Source organism: Micromys minutus, assembly GCF_963924665.1.
Source record: "Micromys minutus genome assembly, chromosome: 7".
NCBI classification, from domain to species: domain Eukaryota; kingdom Metazoa; phylum Chordata; class Mammalia; order Rodentia; family Muridae; genus Micromys; species Micromys minutus.
Window position 1 is genome coordinate 69,903,452 of NC_137976.1, and position 14,517 is coordinate 69,917,968.

The window sequence follows — 14,517 nt, forward strand, 5'->3', positions numbered from 1 at the left end:
GCCCAATGTGAGGCTGGGAGCTGGAACGCCTGTTTTGGCAGGGTCACTGCCATTCAGCAGAAGGTAAGAGGCTGTCCAGGAACCAGGCACCAGCAAGCCTGCTGACTCCAAATCCTGTCAGCCAGTGTACTGCAGCTGTTGGAGCAGGACCAGCCTTACAAATTGCTTTACAAGTCACTTGCCAAGTGTTCAGTAATCTCATCTCCATCCCTTCTGTGCCCCTCAATCTAATCCCAGGCAGAATAAACGGCAGTGATTTCTTTAGCATTTTCTCTTGAAGTGAGTGCAGTTAAAGAGGTTTTCATTCCCATGCAGCCTCGAGGCTAGAAGTTACATAAATATAACTCAATAGACATGATAATATGCTTTATCATGTCTATTGAGAACAATTATGAGCTGGAGAGATGGCTCAGCAGTTAAGAGCAATGTCTGCTCTTCCAGAGGTCCTGAGTTCAAATTCTCAGCAATCATGGTGGCTCAAACATCTGTAATAGGATTTGATGCCCTTTTGTGTGTCAAAATCTTTAAGAATACATGTTAAAAAACAATTAGATGGTTGGGACATTTATGTATATCTCTAAACCATACAACATCTAACATCTGATAACATCATAGAGCACCAGAAATAAGATAATTATATTGGTAATGCAAAGTCAGGAAGGTGGCCCATAGGCCTTGGGCTGTTTCTGAACTGGTGTCCAGGCTATACTCTGACTCCCAGGCTTTAGACAAGACCCTATTCAGGGATCCTGGGATCTCTAGAAGCTGAGAAGCAGGTAACCAAGTAGGGACTTAACAAGGAAATCAGCTTGGCAACCTCTCAAGTCATTGGCTAAACTGTATGTACACAGATTGAGACTCCCAACTGGCTGGTCCAAGAAAGTGAGCTGAAGAGCTACCCAGTCTTGTTTACGGACAGACCAGCAGTGCCATGAATGATGCCTCCACAACCTCACTTTATAAGGAAGGACTGACCTAGCAGTTCTGAGCTGCCCCGTGTGTGCTGCAAATCAAGCTTGGGGCCTCTATAGAACACCAACCACTTGTACCTACTGAGCCATCCTCCAGCCTGCTCATTTATGTATATACCAATTGCTGCCCCCGCCCCAGGGCATCACACACAGTCCCTTTCCCAGTAACCCCCTCCCTTAGGTGGTGGGCCCCTCTGAGTCAGCCTGGTGTTTTGTTTCATTTTTAATGAGAAAGCCTCAACCTATTTAGTTTTTGGTAGAGTCCTGCTGAACCCTAGAACCTGTGGGGCAAGTAATGAATGAAAGGTTTTCTTTCCACACTCACTTTTTTAAAAATTTGCTATGAATTTATTTTATTTTTTTTCCTGTGTAGTCTGGGTACTTTATTTTCTGTTGTACATTAGGCCATAAATTCACATGGAACTGGCCCCAGCAACCCAGGCTCTTTCCCGTTATTCCTCACAAAGTGTGCTCCTCTGGATGTCACAGGCTGGTGCTTCAGCACAACCCAGGTACCCTTTGGCTTCCGTTTTCTTCTGGTCGTTCCCCCCTCACCCGCTTCAGGAAGCTGTCTCTGCTCTTCGGGTGCTTGATGTGCTCAATCCACACATGGATCCTCTTAGCCAGAATCTTGCCCTTCACTTGGTGCTTAAAGTGATGCCCGTTGCGTGCTGGGAGACAGTGTAGACTAACGGATTTCCGTGGTAACATTCATGTTTCCTAAAAGGTCTAGAGAACCTAGACCAAGTGCCTCTTTCCCTTTGTGTCGTCATGTTGGCGAGTTAACTGGAAGATATGGCTGCTGTGGCTGAAAGCATTTTATTACATTTTTGTTTGCGTAACTGCCTTACTACGGAATTTTCCTTTTAACATTTTTGGTTCAATTCTGAGTGAACTAACTTGGCCTCTTTATACAGTGTTCTTGCCTGATCCTTTTCTGATAGTTTCTCTCCTGTGTATAGTACCACAGTCTCAATGGAAGGGACTCTGAAAGGCCCCCTTCTTGAGCCCAGATTTTGCTGTCTCCTGGTGTATCATAGCAAAAGCCATGTTTCTGCTCCAGGTGACCGCAGTCAGGGCAAATGTCTGGGGGTTTCTTCTATGTCGGTTAACTTTGTTTTGGGGAGCTGTCATTCAAAAAATGTTGTCTAAAAAGCTGGAATTCTCTATTTTCACTGGTATCGTCTGCTAGTTCTGTGAGGACACATGGACTCTGGACTGCTGGTGCCCACTGAGGAAGGTGAAGCCGCCCCAGCGCTGCTGCAGTTGCTGTTGAAGCAGCTCCCAGCTCCTCTGGAGCAGTCCTGGACTGCCATGGGAGTGACCGCAGCAGTGAAAGAGCCATGTCCCATGTCCTCAGTCTACATTCACTCTCAAATCGCTTAAATGTCTCAAAATGAACAATTCTTCCTATGTAAACTATTTCTGAGAACAAAATCTAACCCACCAAGAGACCTAAAGGCTGGCAGCGTGCCAGGTACCCAAAATTATCACCAGGTACATCTGAGACCAGGGCATAAAGATCAATTGAGCCCAGGAGTTCTGCACTAACCTGGGCTTATGTAGCTGTGTCCCAAAAACTCTTAAATAAGCTGGTTTTTAAAAAATTGTTTATTATATTTTTAAATCATTTTATTATAGATAAAAACTAGTTGGAGAATGGTTCAGTAGAAGAGTGCTTGCTGCTTCTACAGAGACCCCAAATTTGGTGCCCAGCACCCACATTGGGCACCTGAGAAGTGCCTGTACTTAGATATTTTACCTCACTTGCACACACATCAACATGCATGTACATAGAATACAAGTAAAAGGACTAAAACAGGGGCAGTAGAGTTTGCTCTGTGGCACTTAAGAGCACTTGTTATGCCTGTAGAGGACTCTGGCTTGATTCCCAGCACCCACTGTGTCTTACAGCCATCTATAACCCTACTTCTGTAAGATAGGATGCCCAATTCTGACCTCAGATACCTACATGCAGGCAAAACACGCATATGCATAAAATTGTAGAACAACAGCCAGGCAGTGGCAGCTTTAGTCCCAGCAACTGGGAGGTAAGTTTGAAGCTAGCCTGGTCTACAGTTAGTTTCAGGACAGCCAGTGCCGCACAGAGAAACCCCATCTCAGAAAACCAAAAAGTAAGCAAACGGCAAAAAAAAAAAAAAAAAAAACTCCACATACCACAAACACTGTAGTGCCTATAATATCTAGCATGTAATTTCAAAATTACAGATACGAGAAGGAAATCTGTAGCCAAGAAGAAAATCACTCAATAGAAACATCAAAGTGATGGAGGGGCTCCGGATGTGACTTAGCTAGGAGAGTGCTCAGTGTATAAAGTCTTTATTCTCAGCACCACACAAGCCACCTGGGAACCACAAATCTGCACCTTGCTGCTGTGGAGGTGGAGGAAGAAGGATCAGATGTTCAAGGTTAGGGTCAATCCCAATCAATCACACAGTAAGATCAAAGGCCAGCCTTTGAGACCCCATCTCAACACCATAAAAACCTACTATTCTAGTTACATCTAGCAGTTATAAGGAAAAGGAATATTGTGAGAAGAAAAGTGGGAGAGAATTGAGAGATCAAAAATTAAAAATTTAAAAGGAAATTGTAGCAACCATAAAAACAATCCACCAATATTCAAATATTGGAATCTGTGGGGCTGAAAGACCCCTGCAGAGGAGAGACCCTCACTCGAGTCTTGGGATAACACAACCCCCCAAAAACTCACGTCCTTGCTGCAATTACAGGTTTATTAATGAACCAGTGCACTGGGGCAGAGAAGTCTAACCCCGAGTGGCTGGGAGTAGGGGTTTTTAAAGGGAAAAAACACTATCCGAGGGAGGAGGGAGTGCATCATTGGAAAAGGCCAAAAATACCAGTGAAGAATTCCCAAGAGTAACACCCGGTTTCTCAAGATTGTTTATAAGGTGTTATTTTAACTTTTATGGTTTCATGGTCAGTCAGTTCCTGAAACAGTCACTGAATCGGCTATCCTACATTTTTGGCTCTACCTGCTAGGGGTCTTCTACTTTACCTGTTAGGGGGTCAGGATTTATCCTGGTCTTTCAGGGCCATCCTATCCAAATGTAACACATGGCCTCCCAGTGACCTGCTGACAGGATCCAGTCAGCACTGCACCTGAAGCTCAGATCTGAGGTTAACAGATGAGAAGTACTTGGTAGAAAACTACTTGAATGAAGAACAGCATGAATAAATGTTACCACCACCCCACCCCACACCCCCCAAATTTCCAACACACCCCCACAGATCTACGTAGCTCCAGGAGTCCTTAAAAAAAAAAAGAAGAAGAAGAAAAAACTCAAACATGCCAGGGACATGGAAATGAGCTACTGAAGCCACAAGAAAACAGTTGAAAGGCAGCCAAAGAAAGAAATATGCATTCCATGGTGGAATAGTGGGAAAATATCCTCTAGCATCTCATGAGAAACAATGAATCAGAACACCAGAAGCATGCATGGAAAGCGACGGGAGAGAGAAATTCTGGAGTGATTCATTGCCTAGTGCTTGTGTGCCCTTTTGTTTTCAGAGGACCTACTGGTAGTTCAGATCCACCTGTAACTTCAAAGCCAAGTGATCTGGCGTCCTATTCTGGCTTCTCTGGCTACCCAAATGTATGTATGTACAGGCAGACAGAGGAACACATGCACATAAATAAAAAGCAAATTTTAAAAAGGAAAACTGATTATATAAGAATTTATATTAATCTTCAAAAATGTAGGGTAATGAAGCCATTTTCAAACAAATGACGTTCAGAGAATTTCATTACCAATATGATCTACGGAGAATTTTAAAAAACTCTTTAGGCTGAGAAAAATTATACCTGGTAGAGAAAACCAAATGAAGAAACAAGGATTAAACTACCAGAAGAGGTAAATATATGTCTCTACCTGAGGAATGTCATGTAGCCTCAATTAGATTACAGGATCAATTTCTTTCCTCCTGATAAAACCTGTACACCTAGCACCTGAGATTCCCGAAATGCTTCCCTATGCTAATGAGGCATTTTGATGCCCTGAGCCCCCAGCCAATGACATTTGCCCATCGTGGATGCTCTTACCCTCAGTCCCCCAAAAACTTAATAGACTTTGAATCACCCTAAATAAAGTTGGTGTGCCTCCTGACAGCTGGTCCTGGGGTTGTTACTCACTGTATGTACTCACGGGGCTTCCAAATGCTCCCCTCGCTGTCTGTTCCTTTTGCTCACATGTTGGGTGAGCCATATATACATATACACATATACCATGTATATGACCTGAGAACTACAACATGCTACAATAACCACAGGGTGCAGTAGGGGCACATGTGCCCTGGCAATAACCAATAGCACCTTTGGCCTCTCAGGACACCTGCACATATGTGTGTATACCCACACCCAGATGCCATGCATGTATATGATAAAAGAAAAATGAAAGTGAATATTTGGCACTGATATTTGTATGAAATGTAAATGATGTAGAACAAAATGTCTAAAATAATTTTCATAAGGAACAAAGAGGATATTTTTTTACATGTGCCTGAGAGAGAATATGAAGGTACACAAGACACGCATGAATAAGTCGGGACAATCAGGTGCTCGTCTCACCTTGCTTAGGGCAGTCTCTGGGTCACCACTGTGTCGACCAGGCCAGCTGGCTTTTGAGCTGCAGAGGATTGTCCTGTCTATTTGTCCATTTAGCCAAGCTCATTCTGGGATTGCATGTTCCCGGCACCACATCCATGTTTTGTTTTGTTTTAACTTGGGCTCTGGGTATCATACTGAGTGTTAGAGAAACAAAGGTAAACAGGAAAGTGAAAGCAGGTTTCCTCAGATGGCAGCTTCCTATTGCCAGAAGTCACTGTGGGGAGAAATAGGGGAAGGCATAGGGCAGGCATCTATACAGGTACCAAGAGGGGAAAGGGGAGGACCTATAGGCCTATAAAATGCAAGAGTCCATTTATAGTGGATTTTCAACCTCAGGTTTCTTTCATTTTGAAGGCTTGGTCTTTTGTCTTTCTAAGTGGTTCCATTTTTTGTGCCAAGGAACAAGTTAGATGATTCTCTAGACTACTGGCACCACCCTTGTTATAAGTGCATATTTGTTTGGTTTTTACGTGAGTGTTGGGTATCTGAACTCCAGCCCTCACATTTGCACAGTGAGAAATGACCATCCCAGAGGTCAGGAGGAGAGGGAGAAAGATGCCTGGGACTTGTGAGTTAGCTGGTCTATCTGAAATGGAAAGATTTGGGTTCAACAAGAGAGCATTTTAGAAAAAAATAAGATTGAACACAAATAGAAGAGGACATAAAATATAATCTTGCCTCCACACACAGGGAGCCAGTGAATATTTGCTTCTTGATGGAATTGGGGCAGAGGGCAAACGATGTTTCCTGGTCTGAGAGGATTTTAGGGAAGTTAAAAATGGGATATACAGGGCTGGAGCGATGGCTCAGTGACTAAGAGCACTGACTGCTCTTCCACAGTTCCCGAGTTCAATTCCCAGCAACCACATGGTGACTCACAACCATCTGTAATGGATCTGATACCCTCTTCTGGTGTGTCTGAAGATACCAATAGTGTACTCACATACATACAATAAATAAATCTTTAATTGGGTATACATCCAAAGTTAACATGTCACCACTTCATAGCCCTGAGCACTGTGTGACGCATAAACATATTAACCTTGACATTGCTCCTAGCTCCTCTGGTCAGTGGTGGCTGGGGCAAATTCATTGTGGCAGGAGATAGACAAGAAGCAATGGGCTGTCTAATGAGTACAAGTGAAAAGGGAGATGTGAAATGCCTGCAAAGGCAGGAGAGATGGTGGGAACGCATGGAGAATGCTTGCGTTGAAGGGTAGCTAAAGCTTAATAAACTGAGACATAACCATCAGGATATACAAAGAACTAAAGGCCAAGACAGGTCCGACTGCTATAAAGGGAACTAAGTCTCCTGAAGTAACTGTTGTCTCCAAGGCTTGCTGCTAACCTAGGCCTAGTCCTGGAAGCTTCTAGCCTCTGTGCAATCTAATCTAGGCCTAGAATGTTTTTGGCCTCAGAGTTGCTGCTGAATAAACTCACCCTTTCTTGTTCTTTCTGAACTCTGGCTGGCTGGTTCAGCTCTGCTGTTCTGGCTCAAACTCCTCTCCGAGCTGACTGATTCAGTCTGGCTTCCCTCAGGTTCTAACTGAATTGCTCTGCTTAGCCTCATGCTACCTTTGGCAGGCAATCTGTTCTTATCTTCTGGCTCCTTTTCATTCTCTAGCTCCTGTTTTCATCTGTATTTAGCCTGTTCTTTCTGCAACCTGTCTCTGTAAAACTCTCCCAGTAAACCTGTCTTTTTTTTTTTTTTTTTTTTTTGCACTTTCCCTCAAATAGCTTCTTCTTGAGAGAGCTGGGGCTATCCTATCTGTCAACTCTCTCTGATTCAGCACTTTGTCTGCCATTCTATTAGACATCACTTTCAGCTATGGGTGCCTCCTTCACACACTAAATTCACCTTCTTTGTTTGGGATTAAAGGTATGTACTAAGGGTGTGTTTGTGTTCCAGCTACAGGGATTAAAGGTGTGTGCTGAGCCACAACACACCCAGTAACCGTTTTTTTTTTTTTTTTTTTTTTTTTTCAGTAAATAACACAATCTCAGGGTTTACAGCATGATCAAATATCCTGCAACAACTGCTCTTTGATTATTTTAAACTTAAAAAAATCAATTAATTGCTGAGCATCATGGTACACGCCTTTAATCCCAGCACTTAGGAGGCAGAGGTAGGGGGATCTCTATGAGTTTGGGGCCAGTCTTCAGAGTGAGTCCAGGATAGCAAGGGCTCAGTTGCATAGAGAAGCCTTGTTACAAGAAAAAAAACTAAACCAAAAAGAGTTCATTAATTAATTAAAATATGAGACAGGGGGCTGGAGAGGTGTCTCAGAGGTTAAGAGCATTGATTGCTCTTCCAGAGTTTCTGAGTTCAATTCTCAGCAACACATGGTGGCTCACAACCATCTATAACGAGATCTGGTGCCCCCTTCTGGTGTGTAGGCATACATGCAGACTGTACATTGTATACATAATAAATAAATCTTTTAGAAAGTTTTTGAGACAGAATCTCACTATGTAGCAGGCTGGCCTGAGACTAGCTATGTAGATCAGGCTGGGCTTTAAGTCAGAGAGATCTACCTGCCCCTCCTAAGTGCTTAGACTAAATGTGTGCACCATTATGTCTAGCTATATTTATTCTTAATTATGTGTAGGTAGGTATGTCACATGAACTCAGAAACCCGTGGAGGCCAAAGGCCTGGAGCTGGAGTTACAAAAAGCAACTATGAGTCATCAGATGTGTTGGCTGGGAACAGAACTCAGGTTCTCTGGGAGAAGAGAGCTCTTCTTTCAAGTGCTCTTAACTGACGAGTCATCTTTCCAACCCTATATAACTTGTTTTTAAAGTAGGATTCTTGAGGTCATATTTTTTTTTTGGTCTATTCCTTTAATAAGATGTATAAAGCAGACCACACAGAATTATTTCACAGTGATGGCTGCTCCTCATCTGGTTGTGTGCCTTTTGACAATGACCAACAATAGGAAATACATTTCAGATCCAGGAGTGGTGGGGGACGCATGCCTGTAATTTCAGTCCTTATGAGGCGGACGCAGAAGGATTGATATGATTTGAGGCTGCGTAGTGAGTTTGAGGCCAGTTGGGGTACAGGAGTTTCTTAGTTAGGACTTCATTGCTGTGAAGAGACACCATGACCAAGGCAATTCTTATAAAGGACGCTTAATTGGAGCTGGCTTACAGTTTAATCTATTATTGTCATGGTGGGAAGCATGGCAGCAGCATCTAGACAGACACGATGCTGGAGAAGGAGCTGAGACTTGATCTCTGATTCCACACCGGGCAGAGTTTAGGCATAGAAGACCTCAAAGCCCAACCCCGCAGTTACACACTTCCTTCAACAAGGCCACACCTTCTCCAACAAGGCCACACCCACTCCAGCAAGACCACACCTCCTAATAGTGCTAGTCTCTGTAGTCCAAGCATTCAAACACATGAATCTGTAGGCATCATTCCTATTCAAGCAACCAGAAGAAGTTACTTTATTTTCCCCAAACAAAGAAAAGAAAAGAACTTTTCACATTGTCACCGAGTATACACACAATTTTTTTTAAAAAGAAAATATGCTCTTTATAAATATGACAAACAAAAGTTATAGCAAGGTTTGAATAAAATGTTAATATTTAAATAGAATACTGGGAAATTTCAAAGGAATTAATCTAAACAAAATCAGGAACAAGCTTGGACCCAGAAGAATGTGGATTACGCTTCCAGGTTCAGGTAGATCGGCAGTCTTTATCAGGAGGCAACTTGAGCCTTGAGTTTTGACATCTAAACAAAATCTATTTTCTCCTCTATAGCCCAGGCTGCCCTCTAATTTACCATGTACTCCAAAATGACCTTAACTCCTACTACAGTCTCCTGCTTTTGATTCTCCTGCTACAGTCTTCTGCCAGATTGTGTGTGTGTGTGTGTGTGTGTGTGTGTGTCACCATGACCACTTATATGGTCTGGGGATTGAGCACAGAAGTACCTCATCTGTATCATCCGTAGTACCTCAAGGAAGTATTGATTTGTTTTTGTTTTTAAATATTTATTTATTCTTCTCTCTTGTATTACATCTCGAATGCAATTTCCCTTCCCTCCTCTCTTCCTAGTCCCTTCTCCCCGTTCCCTCTCCCTCAAATTCACTTCTTTTTCTGTTCAGAAAAGGATAGGTCTCCCAGGGCTACCAACCAAGCATGCCGTATTAAGTTGCATTAAGACTAGACGACAAATCCTCTTATCTGAAGGGTGCACTATCCAGCCCAGTAGGGAAAGAAAAGGTCCCAAGATCAGAGAAGAGAGTCAGAGTCAGCCCCATCCCCGCTGTTAGGAGTCCCACAAGGACACCAAACTTCGCAACCATAACACCTACTCAGAGAACCTGGGTCAGACCACTGCAGGTTCCCTGATTGTCAGCTCAGTCCCTGTGAGCCCTGCTTAGTGGGTTCTGTGGGCTGTTTTAAGAGATTTATTTTTAACTTGAGATATTTATTATTTTATGTGTATGGGTGTTTTGCAGGCATGCATGTCTGTTGCCAGGGAGGCCAAAAGAGCTTGTGAACTGCTGTGTGGGTGCTGGGAATCCAACCTGGGTTCTCTGAAAGATCAGTCAGTCCTAACCACTGAGCCATCTCTCCTTATTTTTTTTTTTTTTTCAATTTTTTAATAAACACCAGCATCTTCTTTACTTCCTGGCTCAGCATGATACAAACAGCTACTTTCCTGCTACATGTCACATCCACACTGGCGTACACACAGACTTGGAGGTATCATCTCTCTATGCTGGCCAAGGCTGCCCTGTCTTCACATGGGCTTATTTCACTGGTGCCTGCCTGAAATAAAACGATCTTTAAAAAGAAATCATTTATTTATTCTATATGAGTACATTGTAGCTGTCTTCAGACACACCAGAGGGCATCGAATCCCACTGCAGATGGTTATGAGCCATCATGTGGCTGCTGGGATTTGAACTCAGGACCTCTGGAAGAGCAGTCAATGCTCTTAACCACTGAGCCATCTTCTCCGGCCTAAAATGAAATTTAAAAAGAGCTTTTCCTAGCTATTCCCGCTGCAATAAAAGTCCCAATCAGACCTTGGTGAGGAACATACACAAACTGTGGAGCCAAACTCTAATCACACTTAATCCTGAGCTCTTTAGATAGAAATGATGGGTTCTATGTCTGGGGCAGGAAATAATAAAAGAAGACAAAAAGCATATCATTGAAAAAGAAAGCCATTACCGAAGTGTGCTAAAATGACCCCCAAAGAGCTGGACAAGGGGCTCAGTGAGTAGAGGTATTTGCATGACCTGAGTTTGATCCCCAGAATATACCACAGAAGGAGAGAAAAAAAAAATACTGAAGTTGTCCTCTGACAGTTTGCACATCCTGCCCCTCAACAAACAAACATGGAAAAGAACCCCAGAGCCTAAAGAGGCACCCACAACTTCTAAATAAGACCGTTGTACCAACGCTCTCTAACTAGTAGAATTCCTCAAATACATTTACAGATTCATAATGATACTAAAAACCTACTGTCAGTCTTTGGAAGATATTAGGGGATTAAGTCATTATTTTGGATTATACTAAAAGGGTAAGGGGAAGCAAGCGTGTATCCTGCCTTCCCTATATGAGTCGTATCTCTTTCCATAGGCACAGCTCTTGGTGTGGGGCACTTGGGAGGTGAAGGCCGACAGGTCAGAAAGCCAGAGTCATTCTTAGCTATGTCACACGTTGGTGGCTAGCCTGAGCTATGAGAAACTCTGCTTCAGAGCATGGATGGCACCACAACCATGAGTTTATGTACAGTCCAATCTATGGGGGTGGAGTGGTTCTGAGAGAAGCTCACATATAAAATTCTCAAAAGGCTAATACATATTTTTTAAACCCAAGGATAATAAAGACTTAATTATTATTATTTAATTATTTATTTATATTCCAGCTGTTGCTTCTTTTCCCAGTCCCCCACCTCACAGTTCCTCATCCCATTTCCCCAACCCCTTGCCTCCGAGAAGGTGCTCCCCGCTCCCCAGGTGTCCCCTTTCCCTAGAGCCTCAAGTCTCTTGAGGGTGAGGGAGGAGAGCGGGCCCACCGATCCGGCCAGGTGGAGGAACAGCACCTTTTCATACTGGTACCATCCCTTCTGTTGCTCTGTTCAGGAAGATTTCCTCAGTATTTTCTTTGTCCCACGATCTTGACAGCTTTGAAGAATCGTGGTCAGTTACTTTATAAAATCTCCTTCTGTTTGAGTTTGCCAAGGCTCCCTCTTAGTTAAACCCTAATCATTTTTATTTATTTATTTATTTTAGAAAGAGAAAAGCTAATAGAGAAAGAGTGATGTTAGCACTTTGCACTAATAATGGGACAGTGCTGATCACGTCGACCGCAGGAAGAACCAGACGTCGTATGTCTCATGATGGAAATGTGTAAACTGGGCAGTACACCTTTAATCCCAGCACTTGGGAGACAGAAGCAGGCAGATCGCTGAGTTCGAGGGCAGCCTGGTCTACAGAGTGAGTTCCAGGATAACCAGGGCGACACAAGAAACCTTGCCTCGAAAATCTAAAAGGAGAATGTGGTGATGTGCTCCAACAGTCGCAGTTGCTCTTGAGGTTGAGGCAGGAGGATCACTTGAGTATGGGAGTATGAGCATGTTTTCTAAAAAGATTTATTTATTTATCACATGTATATGAATGCTCTGTTCTCATGCACACTAGAAGAAGGCATCAGATCTCATTACAGATGGTTGTGAGCCAGATGCTGGGATTTGAACTCAGGACCTCTGGAAGAGACCCTAACTGCTGATCCATCTCTACAGCACCGAGAGTGGGAGTTTGAACATGAACCACATAGTAAGATTCTGCTTCAAAAAAGGGTGCTAGGGCTAGGTACACAGCTCAATGGTCATGCACTGGCTGCTTTACCAAAGGACCCAGGTTCAATTCTCAGCACCCGCATGACAGCTCCCTTGTCTTGTAACTCCGGTCCCAGGTAAGTCAAGTGTCAAGCTCCTCTTCTGGCTGTGGTACAGAGACACTTACGCAGAAAAAGCATCTATATACATAAAATAGAAATAAATCTAAAAGAATGCAAAAAAAAAAAAAAAAAGCAACAATCTTACTCTGCTGAAGCATACAGACATAGCTCAGAAGGCACAGGAATAGAGAGACACATTAAATAATACCACAAGGCTATAACGAGCAAAAATACAGATTGTGGGAAAGTGTAGGACGAGTGACATGACATGCTGGGGAAAAAGAGAGACGAGAACAAACAAGCAAAGCTAGTCACACTGGGTTCAGTTAGAGCTGTGGGAGTCTGACGTTTGGCTAGACAGAATCTTGATGTTGGTTGGTCAATTCGTATAGGTCCTGTACCCCTGAACTCCCTGGTCTGGATCCAGTGATGTTCATGCAGCTGAGAGACAGCAACAAGTGGTACACCTGTCTGTGCTCTTGAGTACAAACAGAATAATGATATACCAAGGCCAGCTTCAGGGTGACATATTAACTTTACTTGAGGTGAATCAAAAGTTGTATCATTTTGGGGCTGAGGGACTAGGAATATTCAGGGTGGGCAAAAGGTTGTTGGCTAAAAGCTCAAGTACTGAGAAACCTCATTAGCATAGTGAGGCATTTGGAGAATCTCAGGTGCAAGCTGAATGAATTCTTATCAGGAAAAAGGCTGTCAAACCTGTAGCCTTAACAAAGGCTATCCACATTCCACAGGTACAGGGTGTGGCATCTGGGATTCCTCCTGTTGAGGAAGGAAGCCTCACTTTCAAGACCATTTTGCACTAAGGTTAGGGCCTTGTGGTAAGGTCAGACTTCGACAAAAAAGAGAGTCTAACCCCTCCAAGGACTCCCAAGCTACCTCACTCTAAAGGAGCCTTAACCCCCACGCCTATGTAGCCCTAAATACCTCAAATTCCAGACCCTGCTCTCTGCCAATAAGTAGATATAAGGCCACACTCCTTGCAGTTCCGGAGCCTGCTTTCTGTTTGAAACTGGGTGAAAGGGCGTAGGACAGGCCCTTGGATACTTGAGCTGGGCCTAGTAAGTTAACAGGAGATAAGCTGACTTAACTGCTTATCTGGCTTCTGCAAACTGCTTGCACCATAGGAAACCCCCCCACCCCCGCCCTAGTGACTTCTCCTGACTGCAATTGTCACCCCCATCCAGGAGACTGAGCAAACACAGACCTCTAAGACTATAGGGAACTGATTGGTCCATGGAGCACGGGCTTAGATAGTTTAACATGATTGGTCCCCAGAGTGCGGGCTTAGATGGTTTACAATGATTGGCCTAGAAAGCGCTGGCTTAGATAATTTAAAATGATTGGTTTGTGATTCACAGGCTTTGCTATGATTGATTTGGGATTTGCAGGCCTTGTGGACCCTATAAAGCTGTCCTAATCCTGCACTCGGGGTCTGCAGTCCTCTATCCTTGTGTGGTGTGTGACTGTGGGCCCCAGCGCGCTTGGAATAAGAGTCCTCTTGCAGTTTGCATCAAGATCGCTTCTTGTGAGTGATTTGGGGTATCGCCTCTCCCAGGACAGATTGTGGGGTTCCTCGCTTTGAGGATCTAACCCAACCATGTAATTTCTTATACACCTGCTCAAAGATGACAACACACATAGTGAGCTGAACTCTCTAGAATTAATTATTTAACAAGAAAATGCTTGTTAACTAGACTGGCCTACCAGCCAGTCTGATGGAGGTGTGTTCTACACTGAACTTTCCCCACAGATTGTGTAAAGCTGGCAGAAAGTTTAGTCAAATTAACACACATATACATACAGAAATTGCTGTTAAACCATAGCCTTTCTTTTCTTGTTTTCCCAATATCTTGTGATAATATCACAATATAAAACACAGTGAAACTTTAAAAGTCCCAGTTTTAAAAAATTCACACATTTAAAAAGCTCAGTCTACCTAAAATATTCAAC